The sequence below is a fragment of the Agelaius tricolor genome, unplaced genomic scaffold (genome assembly GCF_023055355.1).
Source record: "Agelaius tricolor isolate 1412-34295 unplaced genomic scaffold, bAgeTri1.0.p SCAF_3, whole genome shotgun sequence".
Taxonomy (NCBI): Eukaryota; Metazoa; Chordata; class Aves; order Passeriformes; family Icteridae; genus Agelaius; species Agelaius tricolor.
The window spans coordinates 19,301,738-19,324,457 of NW_027269263.1; the positions used below are offsets into that span (position 1 = coordinate 19,301,738).

At 49.4% G+C, this 22,720-nt stretch overlaps 1 long non-coding RNA gene across 1 annotated transcript in view; it reads right to left on the reverse strand.

Moving 5' to 3' along the window:
• The window catches only part of LOC139587990 (uncharacterized), a 49,865-nt gene that overhangs the window by 13,279 nt on the left and 13,866 nt on the right, over positions 1-22,720 (reverse strand). Inside the window, exon 2 of the long non-coding RNA XR_011678546.1 lies at positions 19,629-19,809. This is a non-coding gene — a long non-coding RNA (uncharacterized lncRNA). The remainder of the gene's footprint in view (positions 1-19,628; positions 19,810-22,720) is intronic.

Consider the following 22,720-nt stretch of genomic DNA (forward strand, 5'->3'; position numbering starts at 1 on the left):
TTGGATGCTGTTTGGTCCTTAGTGGAGCTGATGGGACTCATCTTGTTAAAAGCCAGCTGAGCTGAACCCATGAACATTGAACATTGATTCCGACCTAATCACCCTCCACGGGAGACACAGCAGCTGGAGGAGGGAATAAGGGGGATTGCTGGTCACAGCAGAGGTGGTGTTCCCTCATCCCCTGCAGAGGAAGCTTGTGATCTCCTTGGGGTCTGACTGGCATATGAGAGGTCTCTGGAGGGTCTCTGCTGAACTGGAGTTGGGAAGCAGAGGTAGGGGAGACAGACCAGGCTTTCCACACTGCCATTTATTTTGCCATATGGGGGTGTTGAGCACCAGAGAGGATATTCTGATTTACTCCCTGGCTTACTGTTGCTGTGGCAACAGGAGAAATACAGGCCAAACCAGGCTGCATCTGCAATGTGGTGGTAATAGGGAGTTTGGATTCCCATGTGTGTGTGTTTGTTTGTTTGTTTGTTTGGCTGTTACAGGAGCCACATGGTAAAAAAACACCGTTGCAATGAAAAGGGAATGAGGTCTGAATTGTACCCAGACAAATACACCCTCCTGTCATGCCAGATCATGCATGCAGTTCTACCGACAGCACACAGCCCAGGGAGCACCAGCACACATGTGTGGCCTTTCTTCCCACCACAAGTACACCCCTGGAGCTGGGGGTCCTCAGCTGCTCTCCCACCCTTAAAAGAAGCTGGACTTCTTATTTCATAGGTACAAAGCCCCAGTGCACCAGAGACTTTGTAGTTGGGCTCTGAAATGCAGCTAAGAGTCTAGGGCCCCCCTAGTGTCAGCAAGAGAATCTCCTCTGCTGTCAGACCCACACATCCCAGTCAGCTGTGATTCTAAGGGATCACAATCCCCCCACTGGTTACTGAGCAAATACTCCTCCCTGCAAATACTCCTCCAGCACATCGTAGTGACAAGTTCTTACCTCCCCCCACACACACTCCCCAAGCTGATCAACAAAACAAACTCAGCCCTTTCTCAACACTCATATCCCCGATTGGGAGAGATGGCCTTCCTTGCCAACATCAGAGTGAGCCCTCAGGTCACAGAAGTGGCCTGCTGCAGATACCAGACTCCAACTGTGTGAACTTATGAGTCTGCCAGCACAATTCCCACCCCAGAAAGCAAGCTGTAGAGCACAGTTAAGCACAGCCTCTTTCCTTCCCTCTCCTCCAGCCTGCTGGAACCTGAGTATCCTCAACCTAAACATTGGCCTCTGGAGAAAGGCTCCATGTCCACTGCATCCAAAATATTGGCCCCAGAGACCAGCTTTAGGTTAAGTGGAAGGAAGGCAGTTTTTCAACTGCCCCTCATGGCCCCCTTCTCCCTGCAGCGATGGAAGCACAGAACAGCCTTGTGGCAAGACAAAGTTGCTATTCAGCCCTACCATGATCTGTTCTTCCTTATCCCACAGTCCATAACAGGCTGAACATAGCATAGGTGCAGGGAAGAATGGCCACGTAACAGGACAAGGACATGGTTTGCTCAGGCATAGAGACTTTGGAGCTCCTGGAAATCAGACTCCTAATCAGCTTTGGTGGTCCTCTGTTGCAACTTTCGCAAAGGAAGGGCAAAGTCCGTGGCAGAGATAGACTGAATTTCCTCAGTCTGGCAGAGCAGGAGCCTGTGAGGCAGGATTTCTCTATGAGGACAGCACACTTGGGGTTAGACACCAGCAAAGACAAGGGGTGTCACTGAAAGGCTCGTGATGCCAATAACCTGTTGGCTGCTGCTAATAGTGACACTGAGATTAAAAAAGTGTGGGGGAGGGGGGAAACAGAGGCACTAAGGTTGAGCTGGAAAAGATGAGATGATGGAGATGAGAGGCTCTCCAGATATGAAAAGCTTCTCCAGAACATTGTGCAGAGAGGAGATTTCCAGCTCGATCCCAACAAGGAGAGCCACAGGGAATGTGTGGTGGCTGGAATGCTGTGAGTTTGCAGAAGACCTGTCCACCCAGGGTGTGCAGGAGAGGTGAGATGGGATACAGATTCACCCCCCCCTTGACTCCTGGCTGCCTTTACTCTCATTATTCCTGAGACTCCATCTGGCCTCACTATTTTTACACACATACATATTTAAAAAAAAAGAAAAAAAAGAAAAAAAAAAGAAAGATAGAATAAACACTTAATTTCTAACCTAATCAGCCCTTCTCTCACTAATTAGCACCCTCTGAGCACATCCACAGGCTGTGAGAGACACTCTGGGGCTGATAATGACCCCCAACCTGCAGTTGCATATGCTGAAGGGTCAGCAGAGCCAAGAGCAAGCCGTGGGGAGGCAGGGAACAGACCGACCTCTGTCATTGTTTTTTTTCCTCTGAAATGGGGGATGATGGAAAGGGGACGTGTGTTTTTTGGCAGGGTCCCTTGTGCGTGCATGTCTGTGTGTCTGTGTGTGAGAGAGAGTGAATATGTGTGTGCATGCATGTGTGTTGAGGAGGGGGGAAGCTGGAGAGGTTTGGAGGGAGGGGACTGGAACAAAATTCTGGCACTGAGCCCAAACCTGAAACACATGCCAATTTATGCCTCTTGCTGGTGGTAATGAAGGGCTCCGTTCAGGACACACGGGACACTAATTAAGGGGCTTCAAAGGCGGCTTTCTGCAGAGTGCTCTCTAAAGGGGGGGCTGAGGGGAGGAAGGAGCACAAGAGGGGGGTGTTCTCCACTCAATGGAAGACTTCTGGCTCCTAGGGAAGGCACTTTTTCTGGCTGCTGGGGAAGGCACTTTTTCTTTCTCGCTGTCTCCCATAGCAACTCCTACCCGTGAGAGCTGAGAAGGTGCAAGCATCTGGCAGCTCCGGGCCAGCCCTCAGCAGCCAGCAGGCAAGGCAGGCTCCAGTATGCAAAGGTGGAAAAGCAGCATGGCAGAGAGGAAGAAAAGAAGAAAAAGGTGGAACTGGGGAGGCAAATCGGTGTAATTACAAAGGTAGCACCTATATCAACAGGAGTTGCCGTTTGTCTCCAGGGATTTGCAGGGACAAAGCTCTGGATCACTGCAGATCAAAACTCCGTAGCTGAGCTTTGTCAACTTCATCCCATGGGGTTATTTCATAGGAAAGTGTGGGTGAGGCAGATTTTGAGAATAGGAAAGCGGGCAGGGCTGGGAACATGCCTCCATCGTGTCAGTCTGGGCACAAGGGCTTAGCTGGGCACCAGAGACAGAAACTGCACAGGCACCCAAAGTGCTTTAACCCACTTCCAGGAGCTTCATAGACCTTGGCCCTACCACATCTAAGCATTGCAGACTCACCCGTGGCTGTGTTCCCCTGTCACAGGAACGGAGCCAGGCCACAGAATGGGTGACGTGACTCAGCCATGGTCACCAAAGCAGGTCTCAGTTCAACTCTCCTGCTTCCTACCTGTTACCTTTCCCTCACACCTGCCTGCCCTCCCTCCACCAGAGTAAACATGAAACAGCAGCTCTGGTGAGAAACAGGACTGTGCTGAGATTGATGAAACGGGGACAGTGTGGGAGGAAAGAGAAGAATAAATTGGCAGGGAGAGCAACAGAGTGTTAGTGAGAGACACGAAGAAAGGATGAGTGAGAAAGGTGGTGAGGAAGAGAAAAGAGAGAATAGAGAGTTATCATGGATTATAGTCACTGGGCCATGCACCACACAGAGAAAGTGAGGGAAAGAAAAGAGAGGTGATATGAGCACATGAAAAGGAGAAGTGAGAAGTGTCTCACAAAGAGCAAGAGAAGCAGACGGCTTGAGACATGAGCAGTGTTTCACTGATCCTGCATGACAGCATGTTGCCTGCCATCACTCACCACCCCTCAAGCTGCCAGAGTGCCCCACAGCTTCCCTTGGTTTCAGACAGAGCTGTCTTCTCTATGCCAGGCAGTCTCAGCACCACACATGGGTCACCTGGACACAGCACTTTGGGAGTCAGGACCAGTCCAGCCATGGTGAACCACAAGTACACATTATTTAACTAAGGGAAGCAGAAGGCTTTTAGTACCACTCTAATGCTTCTCCACAATTGTTTAGTTTTAGCTAAACTAAAGCTAGTTTTTCTAACCTTTCTGCCCTCTCCTGTTCACTGTCCTCCTATGCACCAGCCCACATTTAACTGCTTATTCCGGATGACCTGCTCCATGTCTCCCATGTTCAGTGTCACCCGGCCACAAGAACAGCCACCTGCAGCCCAGAGCAGTTCAGCAGGGCTGTGCCTGCCACTGGAGACAAGGAGGGAAGAAGCTCACCCTGGAAGAAGCGCCTGGGGTGAAACTGGATGAGGTGTGGCTGAAGCCAGTGACTGCCCAGAGCAAGAAGGATAGTGCAAGGCAGCTCTTAATGGCAGCTCTTGGGCAACAGGCTCCATGCATATCCAGAAATTCCCTGGTTTTTTCTTACTACTGACCAGCAGTAGTAAGAAAATGGTGAATCTTGCTGCCCAGCCTGAGCAGTTTCTGAGAAGAGGTGGTCAGGTTCCTAGGCAGGCAGAACTAAAAGGGGGCTGGATGCAAAAACACATTATGATGCCAGAATCAGCCCTGCAGCAGGTCTTGCAACTGCCTGGACTGGGAACATCTGGGGTCTGCTAGAATCTGCAGAGAAAATAGATCAACCTCAAGGAGGTATAGGCACAGTTTCAGATGCAGTTGCAAGACACAGCCTTGGAAAGGTTTAGCTTCATCACTGACCCTTGCCTCATCCAAGCATAACAACCAGGCCAGACAAGTTCAGGGCACTCACGGGCCTGCCTCCATCCATCTCACAGACCACCAAACACTTCCCCATCAGCTGCTAACAGCTCCTGAACCTTTACAAGGAAACCCACAAAAGATCAAAATCAAATGGGAGAACAGAGCTGATCATCAGCCTCTTCTGACCATAGAGGAAAAAACAGCCAAGACATTCAGGTTCACAGAAAGACACCAGCCTTAGTTTCCATGGAGAGAGGAAACAGGAGCACTCTCCAGCTTCCCCCTTCATCTCCCAGTTTTCCTTCTCCCCCCACACCTCACCTTTCTGCCCTGTGCAATCCAAATTGGACACCATGCCAAAGACGAATAAACAAGCAACTAGTGAATCATTCTTATTAAGTTTGAACTTATTATTAAAAAAAAAAAAAGAATAAAAATAAAAAACATGAAAAGAGGGAGAGAAAATCAAAGCTGGGATTACAGGCTTAGCAAGCATGAGTGCATATTCAGCCTACACTGTTCCCTTTGTGACTCTGTCACACCGGTAGACTGCTAAGAGAGTTATACCATTACTAACATGACAGCATTGTCCTCTACAGCCTGGATTAGAAATCTCAGTGGCTGTGTGGAGGGGAAAAGTCCCTTGGCAGTGGCAGGCACTTGGCCTCATGATGCCTTCCACTCGCAGCATGCTGGCCAGGCAGGGAGAAGTATTCAATTATCAGACAGGCTCTGCCTTTTCCTAGACCAGCTTTCTTTCATTGTCTGACTGCTTTCTCCCTGACCAGTGATGCCTGAGAAGTCCGTCACGCAAGAGAAACTCAAGATGGTCCAGGCAATTACTGAAGCAGGCAAACTTCTCACAGCTCAACCCCTGCTCCTCCTCACAAATACACAGTCTTCTCCAATGATGGATAGGATTCAGTCTTGAAGGTGGTGAATATCTCATTCACCAACAGAGGACCTCCAACAACTGCCTGGAAAACTGTATCTCCTTGTTCTCTGCTGGGCAGGAACATCAGTCAGTTATGATTCCTTCACATTTCTCTGGCCTAAAAATCATCATACTGAGCTGAGACTGATTGCCCTCATTACTTCCACTTCTTAAGCAGGACCACACCAGTTTTTAAACACATCAAAGACATGTATGTTGCTCTGATGCATTTTTCAAAAGCTTTCTCTTCCAAGTAATCCCCATATAAACATCTCCCAGAACAACACAGCAATCAGATAATCACCCATACCGTCATCCACTGTTTGTACTCTTTGTGATGTCCTTGGGGACTTGTCACAGACATGTTTTCTGAAAAATCCTTTCCTTAGGATTTTTTCTCCTGAGAAGCTGAGAGGCCTCAGGAACAAAATGTAAACAATGGTTATCTGCTGCTGTGGAATGCAACAGGTGGATCTGTGATTAGTCTCATAGAGTTGTTTCTAATTAATGGCCAATACAGTCAGCTGTCTCAAACTCTCTGTCTGAGACACAAGCCTTTGTTACTGATTCCTTCTTTTTCTATTCTTAGCTAGCCTTCTGATGAAATCCTTTCTTCTATTCTTTTAGTATAGTTTTAATATAATATATATCGTAAGATAATAAATCAAGCCTTCTGAAACATGGAGTCAGATCCTCATCTCTTCCCTCATCCTCAGACCCCTGTGAACACTGTCACAGGGACTGTGTTTCCTCACTGGGACAGTGGTGTTATAAGGTGTCTGTGAACTGGCACGGATTGACAAGAAAAAGGCAGCTGGCAACAATAAATGCATCACCCCAGCCAGGATGCAGAACAAGGAGAGGTCATTGTGTAAAGTGGTCTCGCATTGCTCTAGGAGCAGCCAGCCTTTCAGCTTATGTGGCCACCAGTGCAGGGACTCAGCTTTGGTACCACTGAAGGAAGATGAGCTGGATGCTGCATGAATTGGCTGTGTCAGTCCCTGGGTCTTCAGAGAGGGAAAGAGGAGCTGGAGTAAGAAAGGCAGCGAACTGAGAGGAGGAAAGAATTGGGTATGCAGTGCCTGGAGGGTGAGGGTCAGGACCAAGAGTAGCAGAAGGAGCTGCCTAGGACAGCTGCTCACCCAGATGGTCCCCAGTCTGTAGCCTTCAGATCTTGCCTTAGCTCCAGCCCCGTGGCTGGTGCTTGTGGCCTCATCTCCCCACATCTCTGTTCTGCAGCCAGTAAAGCCACTGGTGGGGCAGGCTCTGTACCACTGCAGGAATTGGGGCAGGGACCATTCCTCACTCACAGAACCCCAGTGCTATTTTTTCTGTCCCAACCCAAAGAGACAAGGGAAAAAAAACCACAGTTTTTCTTTCCAGAGCTGCCCCGGGGCTAGGATACAATATTTTATGGCCCAGTTCTTAGCCTATTTGCATTTTGTATTTTTACTTCAACTGCTGTTTGTTTCCAGGCATTTGGGATGCCTAATGATTTTCAAAGCACTGTTTATTTTAATCCCTCTAATTTATTAATAAATTAGTTGGCCTCAAAGTGCTTGGGAAAGAAGGGCAAGGAAGTTGTTACCAGTGCTTTGAATAAAGCATCAAACTGTCATATGATCACATCAAAGCAACAGCAAGCAGATCACTTTGTTGGCTATATCATGATACAGCCTCATAGGTCCTCCAGCTTGGTGTCAGTTTCTTCATACATGTCACCCTGCAACACTACCAGGCTCACCAACTCCAAGGATGAAGTAAAAAATAGCAATGCCCAGAGGCAGCTCCCTCTGAAAAGTCTGGCCCTTCTCACCCTCTGCTCGTTGTGAGAATGTAACATGCCACCGTGGTGCAGATAATATAAACCATGCTGACATCCACGTGGCTGTGCAGGCAAGGTTGTAATCTTCCCATAAATCACAGGTGCACTCAGCCTCCACTACACTCTCTTCAGCCCAGTGTTCTGTGGCAAGGCTACAGTTTCACACAGAGGACAGTCCCTGAAAAAACAGCAAGCATAAACCCTGTTAATCATGCGAATTAAGATCTCGGAATCTCTGCTATTCAGTTCCAACAGGAATATGCCAGGTTTTCTCATCACAAGAAAGCAACTGACAGATCCTGAAAATCCTAGGGGCTGCCCTCAAATAGCTTTTCCCATCTCCAGGGAAGCTGTGAGTGTGCCCTATCATGTGTTTACGAGCCTGCCCCCATCTAGGGCCTTAAGACCACATACAGTCTATTGCAGCTGACAACTTCATCACATCCTCACTGCTGCAAAGCCCATTTGCTCTCAGTGATCCCACTGAGATAAAGATCCCCTTCCTCCCTTCTCACGCTGACTTGTCAGCATTGAACGCGTTGGTCACGGGCTAGCATTTGCCAGGGACACGGGACTCGCAGGAAACAGAAGCCTCTCTCCTCTGTAGTGGCAGGGCTTGCTTCAAGTGTACATCTTGTACTAAAGGGTTGAGGTGATCCCACAAACAGCCCTCTGAAAGCAGCCTGAAGTTGCTGCTGGTTGTCATGATGAGTTAGTTGTGCTAGATGTCCTCCAGAAGCACCGTTCTGCCTGGGAATAGACAATGACTACTGTTTAGAGAGGGTGAACACATCCTGCCTGAACGAGCTGATTACAACAGCCAGCACGGCTGTCTGGCACGGTGGGGACCACCTGCACTTCTGTCCTCTCTGTACTTGTGGATAAATTGACAGAAACAGAGATGCCTTAAGAAAGGCAATGGTGGGATAGAAGCTCTTTCACATAGGAGGCAGAAAGAACAAAAACATTTTTGCAGTGCCAGTTGCAAAGCAGATTCCAGAGTGGATCTCCTTGCTGATATCCACAGGTGCCGACAGTGCTAATGCAGCCTGAGCAGAAGTGAGCCCAGCCTGGCTCTGCACCCATCTAAAGGCAGGTGCCTGCATGCCCACCAGATCAACACATTTGCAGGAGAAGTGTATCATCAGGAGTGCCAGGTCAGGCATCTTCCTGGGAACAGTGGTCACAGCAACAGATTTCTCCCCTCCCCACCACAGATTAGGCCCATAGCTCCAGGGACAGCTACAGTTCCTGCAGAAGCATCACTGCTGAGCACTCAATGTGTATTGCCATAGTTCCAGTCACCGTATTAATATTTTTGCTTCTATTCTTTGAGTAAAACCCCCCTTCTCTCCAAGCTGCATGAACCATCTGATGAAGGCAAGCCCAGCACCGAGGGCTGACTACCACAATGCAGGCTCCCCACCACTTTGAGGGGTGCCAGCTTGCCAACATAGCATCCCCCCCCTTTCTTCCTTCCCTGACTCCCTGCACTCCCACCACCTCTTGTCAGCACAGGGGCCTCGTGGGGAGGCACTGAGACTGCTCACCCTCTTTCCTAGCTGTTTCCTCTCTCCCATCTCCTCTCTGTGTGTGGACACCCTGGTGGCACCTATCCACTCACTGGGAGTGCCACCAGAGACATCGTGTCTACCCTGCCCCTGGTACTTAACATCTGATACCTTCTTTTGAGGGCATATCAACCATTTGGCAGCCTTTCCCTCTCACCCAGACCCCCAGAGTCAACAGGCAGTAATCCATGCTGTGCAGGAAGAAAAGGGATGGTATGAATCCCAGCACTCCACTCTGTGTTGTGGACAGGGCATTATCTTCACCCTACAAAGAAGGTATAACTCTGCTCTTGGCTTGATTGTGGGCACTCAGTTGATAAAGTCAGGTTGTTACCTGCATGCCTTGGCAAGGCACCAGTTCTCCTGTCTGCCCATCTTCCCTGGGGCAGGGACCCCCCTGCCTTAACAAAGCCTGATCATCCAGTGAGTTTGCCTGTGTGGCAGAGGAAATAGACATCTTCAAAACAGGATTTTAATTGAGTCCTCAGCTTGATGATCTACCACTTAAAGAGAAGGCCAGGGTGGATGAACCCTGATCTTTGCTCTCAAAAAGGTGCACCAACAAGTGTAAGGACTTTGGAGAGAAATAACAAGGGGAACAGCATCTCTTGGAGCCTTCCCGAGAGGAGCATAACCAGCTCATGTACTTAATGCTTTAACCTTTCTCATTCTCCCCACAGATCTCTTGGTGTCTTTTCTTCTGTTGCCTCTCTGATCCCTGAGCAAAGAGCACAGCCTTAGCAACCCAGCCTCTGCAGGGAAGCCCAAGAAAGGCCAAACCCTCCAGGATCATGCCTTACTTGTCTAAGGGCACAGGGAAGAATCATTTGCCTCCAGGATGCTTTCCTCAGCAGTGGCAAATACTGAGACCTGGGGAAAAGGAGCAGAAGTTGGCCAATATAAAGATGCCTCCCCAGGCCTCCCAGACAAGTTGAAAATGGTGGATTTTGTGAGTTGGCCAAAATTTACTATAAATTTATTAAACCTCACAAAATTATTCCACAAGGATCCTGCCCAGCGTTCACTTTAACTGTGCTTCATTGTTACATTTCACAGCTACACCCCAGGTGCTTTTCTGCTGGGAAGAAAGGAGGACTGTGAAAGGCCTATCCATGAACAGGAGACTGCTTTGCACAGAGTGCTGGTACTTCTTCTCCGCGCGCCTCAGCAGGAGTGCACAGTAATGAACATGCTGGGAAAGGCCAGCAGCACTGAGTGAGGCATGTGGCTCTTTGTGTAAGAGATGCCAGCCAAAATGAAGAGATCATTCCTGCATTAAATCATGCTCAGTGTATCCATAAAACTGGTGGATGCAAACATCCTATTGTGAATGTTCACATGTGTCATGCCCACAGTGGCCTTGGGACGTGTCCCCAGCCTGTGAGGGTTCGAGCGAGCCCCACGGGGGGTGCGTGTGCATTGTCTGGCTGCCAGGGCACCTGCCCACTGGGGAACTTTCCGTCTAAACCAGCTGACAGCTGCTCTCCTGAGTTTCCTGGACACCAATAATGTTTTCCCTTTTCTAATCTCCCCAATGTAAATCCATTCACAACGAGTGCCTGGAGACTTTTAATTCCATCGGCATTAAACTCACTAAAACCTCTATTACCAAAAGCTTTTAGGATTTTCCTCAAAATCTACAAGTCAGGTTCATAACATGACAGAACTCCACCTCTCTAGGGTGTCTGAGAAATTAATTCATGCTTTCTAAATGCCAGGATCACTGACCAGACATTCAAAGTATCCCCCTTGCCATTAGTAAGCTCGAGTTGCTGCTACAACGGAGCTCTTGCCAGGGACTGAGCTGTCTTCTGAAACACCTCTAACAGTCTGAGAGGAGCCCCCTCCCTGTACCAGGCAAGAGCAGATCACCTCACAGCGAAGCATATCAGAGGTTCACTGATGCTGTGTTAAAGGGAGGTGGTTTATTTCAGTGCTGCTTTGCTGCATTCATAGTGTGAAGGTCTGGCAAATGCATCACAAGACCAGTGCTCCCCCCGTACCAAAATAAGTGAGAAGAAAGTGTGGTCTCACCTCAGTGCTGCACACAGGCAGGCACTGTAAAAACACAAGGATTATCCAGCTACACCTCAGCAGAGAAGGTGGCTGGGTGCCGAGACAAATTCAAAGTGGTTGTGGTGGAGGGGTCAGACAGCTGTGAGTCAGTGAGTGAGGTTTCTAAATGCTGTAATACTCCAGCGATGGTGCATTTATCCTTTGGCCCTGGAGGTTCATTGGCTGCTGTAATAGAGCAGAGAGATGCAATCATCTTTTGATCCCAGAGGTCTTTTCAGGTGCTATAATAGAGTAGTGATGATCAAGCCATCTCCAAAGCCTTGGGGCTGCTGGCACACAGTGTATGGGTGACGTCAGTGTCTCTCAGCCCCCACAGTCCCCAGCTCCTGGATTCCAGGAGAGGTGTTGAAGGTGTTGCTTCCAGCCCAGAGGTTTGCAGGGGCTGTGGTGATGTCAGCTTGACACACTGCCAAAGCTCCCTCTGGCCTCACAGGAACTTTTACCCACGTGGAAAGGTGTGATACTGACCCCGGGTCTCTTGGCACTGGGACACAAGCCTGGCTGCTCCCACTCTATCCACATCAGCTGCGGTGGGTGCAGCTCCAAGCTACCCACCAAAACAAATCACAGCTCTAAGAATACAAGAGAGCTCACAGAGATCCAGCAAAGAGCAGCATGCAAAGATGATCCCCAGTGGTTTTTTGTCTATTTCCCTGTGTAAGTAGTCCCTCTGCTCACACCTCATGGACTGCCCAGGAAGGAGACATACTTACAAAGAGTCTGGGATTTGTGTGTAGCTACACATGCATTTGTAGCTAGAAATCAAACAGGCTAAGTTAGCCAAGCTGTTGAAGATTTCAGCATCCTATATCATGGACTCAGGAAAAAAAAGAAAATAAAAAGAGCAAGAACTGGGACCATGCTCCTGGGTAGGGAGTGCTGGACAGGGAAGATATGTTTGTAGACTCAGGTCCTTACACTGAAGAGAGGAGGAAGTAGTCAAATAAGGTTTCAGGGTTACCATAGGCTCAGGGATTTCTCATCTCCCTTCAGCCTCAGCAGATTTTTAATTCTGGGCTCCAGCTTGGCCTGGAAATTGGAAAGTTTGCTGGATACCCTGCTATCCTGGCACTGATTCCTGTATCCATAGTTCAGGCAGAAGATGGAAGCGTGTGTAATTTCCCAGGAATATCTGGGAACTTTCCAGGTTAGGTTTCTGATCTGAGGCAATATCAAGAATTTAGGTGGGTTTGCACGTTTTCTGTGGCAGGGATGGAGTTTGGTTTTCCCCAGAACTGAGTTCAAACTCAGAGGATGAAAATTCTCCTTCATACTATGGACTTGAACATGATTAGACATGAACAGAATTTCACTGCTCATGTCCCAGCAGGTAAGATGTACAGAGGGAACAATCATTCCAAGTCAGAGAAATGTCCACACTGGCTCTCAAGAAAAAATATCACTGGGATTTGGGGGAGAAAAGGTGGAAAAACATCAAAGCAGACAAATGAGGGACAATGTACTCCTGTCTCAATTTTCTTATTTGCTGCTCTGAGTTGCAGGCTAATATGGGCTCTGAAGACTGAACCTGCAGGTTCAGGCTCCAAAACTGAGCTCATCCTTAGTTAAAGCTCATTGGGGTACTCTTGTTCTCCACAAAACACAGAAGTCCACTATGAGCCTTCCTAAATTCTTGGACCTGACAAATTCTCATGTCTTTAGACCTCCACAATTCAAACCTAAAATCCTATACAAACCTAAATCCCATACATTTTAATTTCACTGTGCATTCCTTCACTCCTAGGTGATGAGGAAAGGAAGGACAGATATCCTCGTATGTCTCATAATTTCATTTCCTCCCACCATATGCTCCCAGTCTGCTGTGTGACTCCAACAGCCCCTGTCTCCTCCCTATCTTCACCTGGGGATGTTCACAGGCTTTCTGTCTCACCTCAGAGGCCCTTCAGTTCTCCAGCATCCCTTCAGAAAAAGGCTGACCTGGGTTTGGCTTGTTATTCCAAATGAAGCAGCACTGCAGGTGTACCAAGAGCTCTTCCAGAGCCCTCTCTACCCACAGCCTCTGCATCCAAACAGCTGATTTGCCTGCTCAAGGGCATCACAGCATGGGACAGAGCTCTGCAAAGACATTCACCCTCACTTTCATTTGGCTGATACTCTTGATTCAGGACCTTTTGGGTATCTAAAGAGTTTTGAGTGTGCCCTGAACACACATTACTTTGAACATACCAACATTCAGTTTCATTCACCAGAGCACAGTGTGTTCATTTAACTTAGCTCTCTTTCCCAGGCATTTCCCACAGCCCTTTCTGTCCACAGCCAACATAATAATTTTGTCTCATCTGCTGATTTCCATATGGCATATCTCTCCTCCCACCTTTCCAATTCATTAAACAATAAGGTAAATCACAAGGGATTTAGAAGAGAACCTGGAGGCCACATTAACCTTTTGCCATGGTGAAACTTGACTGTTTAATCCCCTCATTCTTACAGTCTCCTACTCAGTTTTTGATCTATGTCAATATTTCGTCTCTCACAGACTGCTTAGCTTCTTTAGCAGCTCAAGTGCAGGATCTTTCAAAAGCCTTTTGGAAGTCTAAATACGTTATATCACTTGGTTCTCCTTTATCCACTGCATTATTGACACATTCAAAAAGTTGTAGGAGATTAGCATGATGCAGTTTTCCCCTGCTGAACCCACGCTGGATAGGCCCTATCAGACCACACTCTTCCAGATGTCTTCAAGCACTGCTTTTTAATTATCATTCCCACCAGTTTAGCAGACACAGATGCAAAGCCTACTGATCTTTAATTCCCCGGATCATCACTGAAGCCTTTTTTTAAATATAGGTACAACATTTGGTCTTCTCCAATTCCCCGAATCAGTAGCTTTTTTTTTTTCCACAAGAGATTGTGTATTTTTGTTAGCAGCTCAATCACTTAAGCTCCTTCCAAACTCTCGGATTTAACCATCTGGACTTGATAACTTATTGTTCAGGGAAAGGGGGGGTGGAGGTTTTGTAGTTGTTGGGGCTTTTTTTCACTGGGTTTGTGGGTTTTTCATGAGTTGCTTTGTCCCAGCACCCATTATTCTACCAGAGCATTTTCCAGCAGATCCTCATCTAAGCAGATATAGGAAAAGAATCTCACAAATACTGTTGGTAGGGACAGCTGATACAAGAGAAATCATAAGAGAATTCAGCTCCCCAGCAACATCCTAAAAATGGAGATACTGAGTCACTTTAAGCACAGGAGGTGACTGGAATTGATCAATGCGAGTTTTCTTGGATAACATCCACTCTGTTCTGACCAACCAGGGTAGTTTTGCTCATTTGTTTGGGTCTCTTGCTGAATAGTGATTTCCATCTTGACCCCAGAAGATTCAGGGCAGGAACAGTGCTAGCTTGATTATATACAGCCTAAGGTGTGATGAAAAGAAAGTGACCTCAGTGCTGGGGGATGCATGAACCTGGGAGGAGATGAAACTCAGCAAGGATGAAAGGAAGTAAATCAGAAGGTGAGCAGAACATTGCTGGGCTGTTAGCTCCAGTGATCGCCTTTCAACTGCATCCGCCACAAGACATGAAATGTAATGGGCAATGCTGGAGAACTCAAATAAGCAGCCCCATTATATGAGTATTTCTCCCTTTGTGCCAAACTGGTTCTCCATAGATTTCACCATGCTGGCTGGCTTTTAAAGGCATGGCAGTTAAGAATGGGGCACAGTCCTGAGGCCCTGATGTGCCACTCACTTTAAGCCATATCTTCTGCTGGTCCTACAACGGGGAGTCAGGGACGAAGCTTGAGATGGAGAAGAAGCACCCCCAGGTTTATGTCACAATGAACACACAACCAGCTGTGGATACTTGTTCACCTGTCAACCTGCCTGCAAGCCAACACTGGCATTCCAGCTTCTGGAAACCATCACAGCCCCATCAAAAGTGACACTTGGAACATCTGTATGAAATCTACCTACCCTGTGACAGACCTGGCATTCCTACCTTACCTGACAGATACGTACTCAAGTATATTTCATAAAAGAGGAAGAGAAATTTCCATAAATCCCCCTTATCTATTTGCTGCTGTTCAGTTCTTGTGGGACATGTTGATGGGGCAATTGTGGAAAAAACTGTAGAAAAAATTGTATAGCTTGTTGAATTCATTCCCGGCAGACATTGCCTATGTGGGGCAATGTGGCCATAAGTTTTTCTGGGGAGCCATCTAAAGGCAAGTCTGTGCCTCCCTCTAAGGCCTCACCAACATCCCTCCAGTACAGAGCAAGGCAGTTCTCAGCAGTCTGGGCAGCACATTCACTTCCTCTGGCTCCGTGGGGTGAGGGCCAGGAGGACAGAGGACATGAGGAGGGGTTTCTCAGCCATGTTCCCTCCTCCATATTGGGAGCAGAAAAATATGCACAAGGAGAAGGCATCTCAGAGCAGGACAATCACAGGCTGGCTATTCCCTTAATTAAGGCGGTGGTTGAAGATGAGCAGTTTACTGTGCAGAGCTGGTCCTCCTGCCACAGAGCTTTTGAGACCACATCCCTGCCCAGTACAAATATCGTCAGGTCAAAGTCTAGTCTGTAATATCAATATAAGATACTTCCATACCACATTGTGACTGTAGGGGCATGCTGCTCTCTTTCTGCCTCCCTTTCCATCCCTTTTTTCCTTTGCTGCTTCTATCCTTTTTCTCTTAGGTCCTCCCTCTTTCTCATCTCAATGTCTGCATCCTCTCCATGCTCTGTATGTCTCAGATTCCCCTTTCCCTCTTCAAAACCTCCCTCCACTGCCTGCAGGTCTCCACTCCATGAAGCAAGACAGGGCTCACACTGTGATGAGACAGAGAAGGAACTTGGGGAAGAAAGAGGTCTTCTTCCAACTTAGCCCAACAAGATTCCCCAGACATCAGACACAGCCCTGCTGAAGGTGCCTGTTTGGGCTGAAATGAAGTAACATGGACACTCACACAGATGCTGTTCTACTGCACAAGGCATAAACCAGGCAGGGAGGTAGCACGAATCCCATCCAGCTGCTCTTCTAGCAAGGCTTTTGACTTGTCTCCCTCTCTTCACACGCACTGGTCTCTCATGTGTGTGTGTCTCGGGGCTGTCCTCAGCCGCCTGGCAGTGGCTGTGCAGAGGGTGCAAGGGGGAGGTGAAATGACAGGGGTTGGGGATGGCCAGCTGCCAGTCATGGCCTGTACCAGGGTCCCCTCAGTCCCCTGACACACACAGACACGTGGCACGGCTGCTCGGGGAGGCCCAGCCAAGAAGCCTGTCCTTCTCCACTGAATCTCTACTCTGTTTCCCAAGTGACAAGCCACAAACTCCCTTTCTCTTCCCAAACAAACAGAGGCTTGAGTGAATCCCTGCCTCTGCCTGGCACGCAGCCCCTGGTCATTACGGATTCTCCTGCAGCATCCAGCCCCTGCAAATGACAGCACTCAGCCATGTCAGCAGAGGCCACAAGCTGAACCTCCCTGTCCCCACAGCATCTCTCTGTGCAGCCTCAAGCTCTGCTCCTTCACATCCCTACTCCCCAACCCCCTTCTCTCCCACTGTGTTTGTGGCTACTGCCTGTTCCATGTAAAGGCAGGGGAAGCTGTGGCACAGCATGGTGACCAGTGTGAGAGTTTGCTAGGATTAGGACCCTTAGCAGCAAAGATTAGGACTCTACTAGTGACTTGGTAGACACTGTCATCTCTTGACTTTAACCTCCAAAAGCGCATTTTGCTGGGATTTACAGTAAAACTGACTTCAGACTGCTAACCTGGTCAACAAATTCCCTTCCTAATCACCAGAGACTTGCACACATCCACACAAAAGCACGAGGCAAATCACCCCTCACTACCTTCCTGCCCTTTGGCCCTTCAGCACAAACAAAATTACCTCCTTCAGAAGACAAGCACCTGAGTGGCAGACCTGGAACAAGTCCCTGCAGCATAACAGTGAGGGTTTGCACTCATACTCTGTCCCAAATGAGCACCTGCCTCCAGTGGGGCTGGCTCAGCCTCCATCCATGGTGCAACACCATTTTCTGCCAACACGATCCTATGAGGAATGATAATGCCTCTCCTGGAGCTTGTGCACTGACCTGTGGAGTGGTATGGGCTGGAGAATAACATTCTCCTGCTGAGACAATGCTTCCCTCTCCTTCCTCTTCCTTTTCAGCACGATGTCTGCCCTCCTCCCAACCAATGCCATCCTCTCCAGCATCTGCCTGGTGTGGGACAAGGCTTGCTCCCAGACTGTAATTTAACCCTCTTTCAGACTGGCTTGCCTGACAGGAGGGACTGAACCAGGCTGGCTGCAGCGTGCAATTACATCTGTCAGATTAGCCATAGCATGCATGATCCGGAGCACGTGCCAGATGTGGCACACAAACAGCACTCAGCCAGCACCAAGAGAGGGTTGTGCAGACAGATAATACCCAACACAACATAAATCTTGCCAGTACAGAGTTAAGCCAGCATTATTTTCTAAACAAATCTCAAACAGCAGAGTAAATTCATACTGGATCAGCATTTTCTACCATGTAGCTGCAGCAGTTTTGACCCAGTACCAAGTTCCCTAGAGCTGGATTTATTGTCTTGTCCACCCTGAGCCAGTGCCAAAGCCATGTCCTGGGAGGACTGAGGAATTTAACCAATGCCAAATGACTTTGGAGGCTCCATATGGGAAGAGCTTGCTTTCTTCTGCAAACTCCTCAACAATGACACCGAATGTGACTGCATGGGCACGCTCCCTGCCAGGCTCCAGCCAGGAGGAAGAATGACACATCAACAACACCACGGTCACTTGTCACCCGCAACACACGCCTGCGCGTGCTGGAGGGTGTGAACCACAGGGGAAAGGATCACTTCACAGTGTCACCAGCTGGCTCCAGCATCCAGAAACAACCCCACCAGGCAGCATCAGCCCTTCCCAAGGCTGACCAAAGCTGCTCCTGCCCGGCATGGTGGTCACAAAGGAGGAGAAGGAAGGAACAGGAAAGAGGGAAAGGTAGGGGTCAGGGCACCCCAGAGAAGGAAGAACAATAGCAAGAGGCAGCAAAGAGAAGTTGAAGGCAGCAGTCTGTGTAGAAGGGTAGGTATTGGAGTAGTGGGTCAGGGGGCATTGAGGAACTGCAGATGGGGAAAATCGATGGCAGGGTCCTGCAGCGGCAGCAGAGAGGTGCAGTGGAAGATGCACTGGAAGATGGAGTGGAAGTTACCTCCTTGTCAGCATCACCAGGTGGGACCTGGGCAGGAGGGGACCCATCACCTCCTTCAGGGGACACCACACCAGCACCACTGTTGGGGCTGCACAGTAGCAGAGACCCTGCTAATCCCTTCCCCTCAGAGAAACACAACAGCCCCCAAAATCTGACTCAGAAAAACTCTGGTCTCTGCCAGAGTCTGTTCAGAGCCTGAAACTACAGCCTGGCAGGTTGCAAACTCCCAGACCTCCCCTTTAAAATCCACTCCTCTGAGGTTACCCACTACTTTGCCAGCAGCTCATTGCTTTAGGGTCTATTTTGGGGAGAGGCATCTCCAGGCACGTTCATGCTCCTTGAGGACTGGCAGCACGTCTGGGCCTGCCCAGGCACTGGGAGAAACAGCTGCTCCCACTCCCCTCCCACCCCCACACCACAGCAGCTCCAGCAGCACGGAGACATGGCATGGAAATAGTGCAGCTGATCTTCCTGCTTTGCCTGCAGAGGAGCTGAGGAAAGGGGCACTGAGGGCAGCCCCAGGCAGCAGGAGGCCCTTTCAGGTGCTCCCAAGAGCTTTGCGCCCCAAAATGGGTCAGGCTCGGCACAGGGCCCCTTCACTGCCTGTGCAGGGCACACAGCGTTCCCAGCTTATGAAACACACTGTCTCCAGTAGGAAAACATCCCTTCCAGTTGAGAAGGAGCACCAGGGGACAGCAGATAAGCAGTGACAAAGAGCATGCCCATCACCCCAAAAGCTGTGGCAGGCTGGGCTGGGTATTCAGAGGAGGTACCTGGCTAGGAAATGGAGGCCGGCATCTTCTGTGGGGAATTGGAATCCCCAAAATATCTATGAGATGAGGAGGGAGGGGGAATCCTCCCCTCTATGGCCCACTCCCGGTAGCACGATGCCCACTCCTGCTCTGCTGCAAGCTGCATCCCTGAGGTGACCCAGGCCAGGGCTGCGGAGCCCAGCTTTGCTGCTGGCCAGGCTGCAGCAGAGTCAGCCTGGCTGCCCCTTCTCCCGAGAAATAGGGGAGGTGGAGGAAAATGACGAATGGAGAAGAGCAGACAGGTGTGTGCCCAGGGAGGGGTGGGAAAGGGGCGGAATGCACTCGGGACTGCGTGCGGGGGACCCGCAGCGCATCCCTCGGCTGCTCTGCAAACAACCCCTCCCTGCACACGCATGCAGAGCTGCAAGGGAAGGGGCTCACAGGGGAGGGAGCAGCTCTCCGTTGTGGGGAGGGCGCTGATGAAAGCCTAGATTGTGTTCACAGCATAGCAGAAACCCCTGCCCTTCTCCTCCCTCACACCTCTGGGGAGCGAGGAACGAGAGGGAGGGAGAGCGGGCGGGATGGAGAGAGGCAGAGACAGAGGTGCCGAGGTTGCCTTACCTCGCAGTGCCTGCGCTGGGGGTGCCCGGCTGCGCGGGAGGTAAATCCAGGGCTCTGCTCTCCTTGGCGAGTGCTGGGAAAGGTCTCTGTTCAGTCACATGAAGGAGTGGCCTGTGAGTAGGTGCTCCAGCTCACCGCTCGATCGAAGCTGCCATGGATTCATTGCGAACGACTTCGCCTTCTGTGAGGAGAGGAGGAAAGGGGAGGGAAAAAAAAAAAAAAGGAAAAAAACCACCAGCTTAAGACTTGGAGGGTAGATTCACTTCTTTCTTAGGTTTCCAATGGCAACTGAATATGCCACATATGAAGATCCAGGGTGTGTGTGTGTGTGTGTGAATGTGTGTGTGTGGGAGGGACGGAGAGATGCACAGCTGCTGAGTCCACAGGCAGTGTAGGGTGTGAGCTAGTCAAGGCGTATCGGTGATTATGGGAACAGACAACTGGACATGGGCAGCAGAGTAGACAGACAGCCAGATGGAAAGAGACTGAAAGCATGGGAAAGAGGTTCGCCTGTGTGCTAAGAGCCTGGCTGTCCCACTGCACACAAAAGGAGAGAGCACCTGACCCAGCACAGGGCAAGGTGCTGACAGAGCTGCTCCGGCAGAAGGTGAAGTGTGCCTACACGCACGGCCACACGACACGCACACACATCACCTCCCAGCCCACACAGTCACCCAGGCACACCCGCTGCAACGACACTCTGCACACTCAGGACACACACACACACACACACACACACGCACTGGACACACACAGACATTTACTCACTGGTCTTTCCACACCACCTTGCATACAACCCCTAAAAACTCAGAGCTCCTCTAAAGGATGAGGTGCTTTACTTCTTCACATACACCCTGCACCTACCTACAAGGTTGCACATCTGTATTAAGATGCACACGTGATAACTCAGACAACCATCATACAACGCCACATCAGCTCCACCCAGCCTATTCAACCACTCCTATAAGTACCCAGCAAAAACATTTTATACAGCACAGTAAATAGTGATCACTGCACAAATGCACGCGGAATACCCAAACATGTCTACCACCAGTTCCTGACCCCTTAAACAAAACTCTCACTGCACAAACACACAGAATTTAATGATCCCACTCCCATAGCAGAGAACAGAAAAAGTGCCATGCACACACACACACATCCATGTCAGTGCAAACACCACATTAGCAAATGATGTATCTGTAAGAAAATGAGGGCACGTAAAACATCCTCATGCACTCAGGAACATAAGTCAAGCAAGCACCAGTGGCTGTATATCACACACAAATATACTCTGCTTATGAATTGCCTGCAGCATACAAACTGATTGTATTAGATACTGGTACCTACCTAAACTCAGCCCACACAGTGGCATAGCATCCTTCTGGATCCTAAACATTAGCCCCAGACATATTCTGTCACATGGAAAACACAAATACTCATCAACATCCAACACAGGCAGACAAACACAAACTAGACGTGAAACACAGGCAGCCAGCACCACTCACCAAAAGAAAAAAAAAAAAAAGACATTCTTGAAAGTTATGAAGCTTGAACTCACTTTGGAGACAGCTGTGTTATTCTGTGCAAGTGCACGGGTGCAAATTCACCACACACACTTTCCACTGCCACACCAAATCTGCTTTAACTGCCCCATCTATGAATAAGATATTCCCCTTCTTTTTTTCCACACTACTGCTAATTCTGCCCATTCTACAATCTCCCATGTGTCTGTCCATGGACTAGAGTTGCCACTCTGGGGGGCAAAGTCTCTGGAGCAGAAAGCCTGCAAAAGCAGCCACACTCATCCCTTCTCTTTCCCTCCGTTCTGGTGTTAGATGTGCATAATTTGCATGCAAAGAAGAGTGTGCAGTCCCACCAGCCCCGAGTGCTCTGAAATTGGCTGATAGTGGCATCAGGGGATGTGACTGCAAAACCTAAGCTTGGCAAAGTGCATAAATCCTTATGGGAAGTTGAGATTTGGCCAGGAAGGCACCGGCTTCCCCCAGGCCCCAGGAAAGACAAAGAGGTTCCCGAGGTGGGAAAGAAGGGGCAAGGGAATGAAGGGAGATCGGCCCAGCACCAGGGACAGCACAGCGAGCACTCCGCCAGGCTTGTTTAACAAGCTCGGCAGTGTCACAGCGTGATGCTGCCAGAGATGACGGACAACAATCAGGGTTCGACATCAGGGCAGGCAAGCATACCTGTGTGCCCCTGGGAAATGGGAAAGGCAAGGGAAAGCATGGGCTTTGCAGTGGGGAAGAGCAGCTGTAGCTTATATGGCACAGGGGTCCATGGGTGCACTGGGATCATTGGAGCAGTGGTGGCACAGATAAAAAAGGAAGAGCTTACAGGCAGAAAAAAGGCTGGCATAGGCGTGGCTTAGACACAGGCAATGCGGGGGTTGCAGTCGGGTCTAGCCCCAGCCACATGGAGGAAGTGTGAAAAGAGTCCCATAAGCTCTTGTCCTGTGCTATTGGACAGCATGGGCTTCCAGCACGTATGGATACACCTCAGCATAGGTCAGTGCAGTATGCATTGCAATGGCCTCACACACATTACATGCCCCAGCAGCCTCAGCGCCTTCCCAGTTCATGTGCACTTTCCACATTCTGGCATGACAACTCTCCACTCCTCAAGGCCACCTACTTCAGCACACTCCCACCTCCCCATGCTTGCACCAGACCCATGTCCATGTGGCAGCATCAGAGGAGCCAGAAGAAACATGTAGGGAAGCCCCCACTGCCACCTCAATCCCAAACAGCCCCTCTTCCCCTCTGCCTTCACCAGTGCCACCACCATTCACTTTTCTGAAGTGCTTTGAAGGAGTAGAAATTTCCTGTCTCTCTCAGCTAAGCATGGCCCGTGCATCGAGGCAATTTCAGCTTGCTAGTAACGTCAGTGCCTCGGCACTGTGCTCAATTGTACCTGCGTGCCTCTTCCCACAAACATCCATTGTGCATTACAGCAGATGAATAATTTAGGCTGAAAGGGGACAAGTGAGAGAGTCTTTTGGGTCTCAGCAAGGCACATGTACAAAGCAGAGTGGAGATGGAGCTGCCTCATTTGGTCAACGCTAACAGATGCTGCCAAAC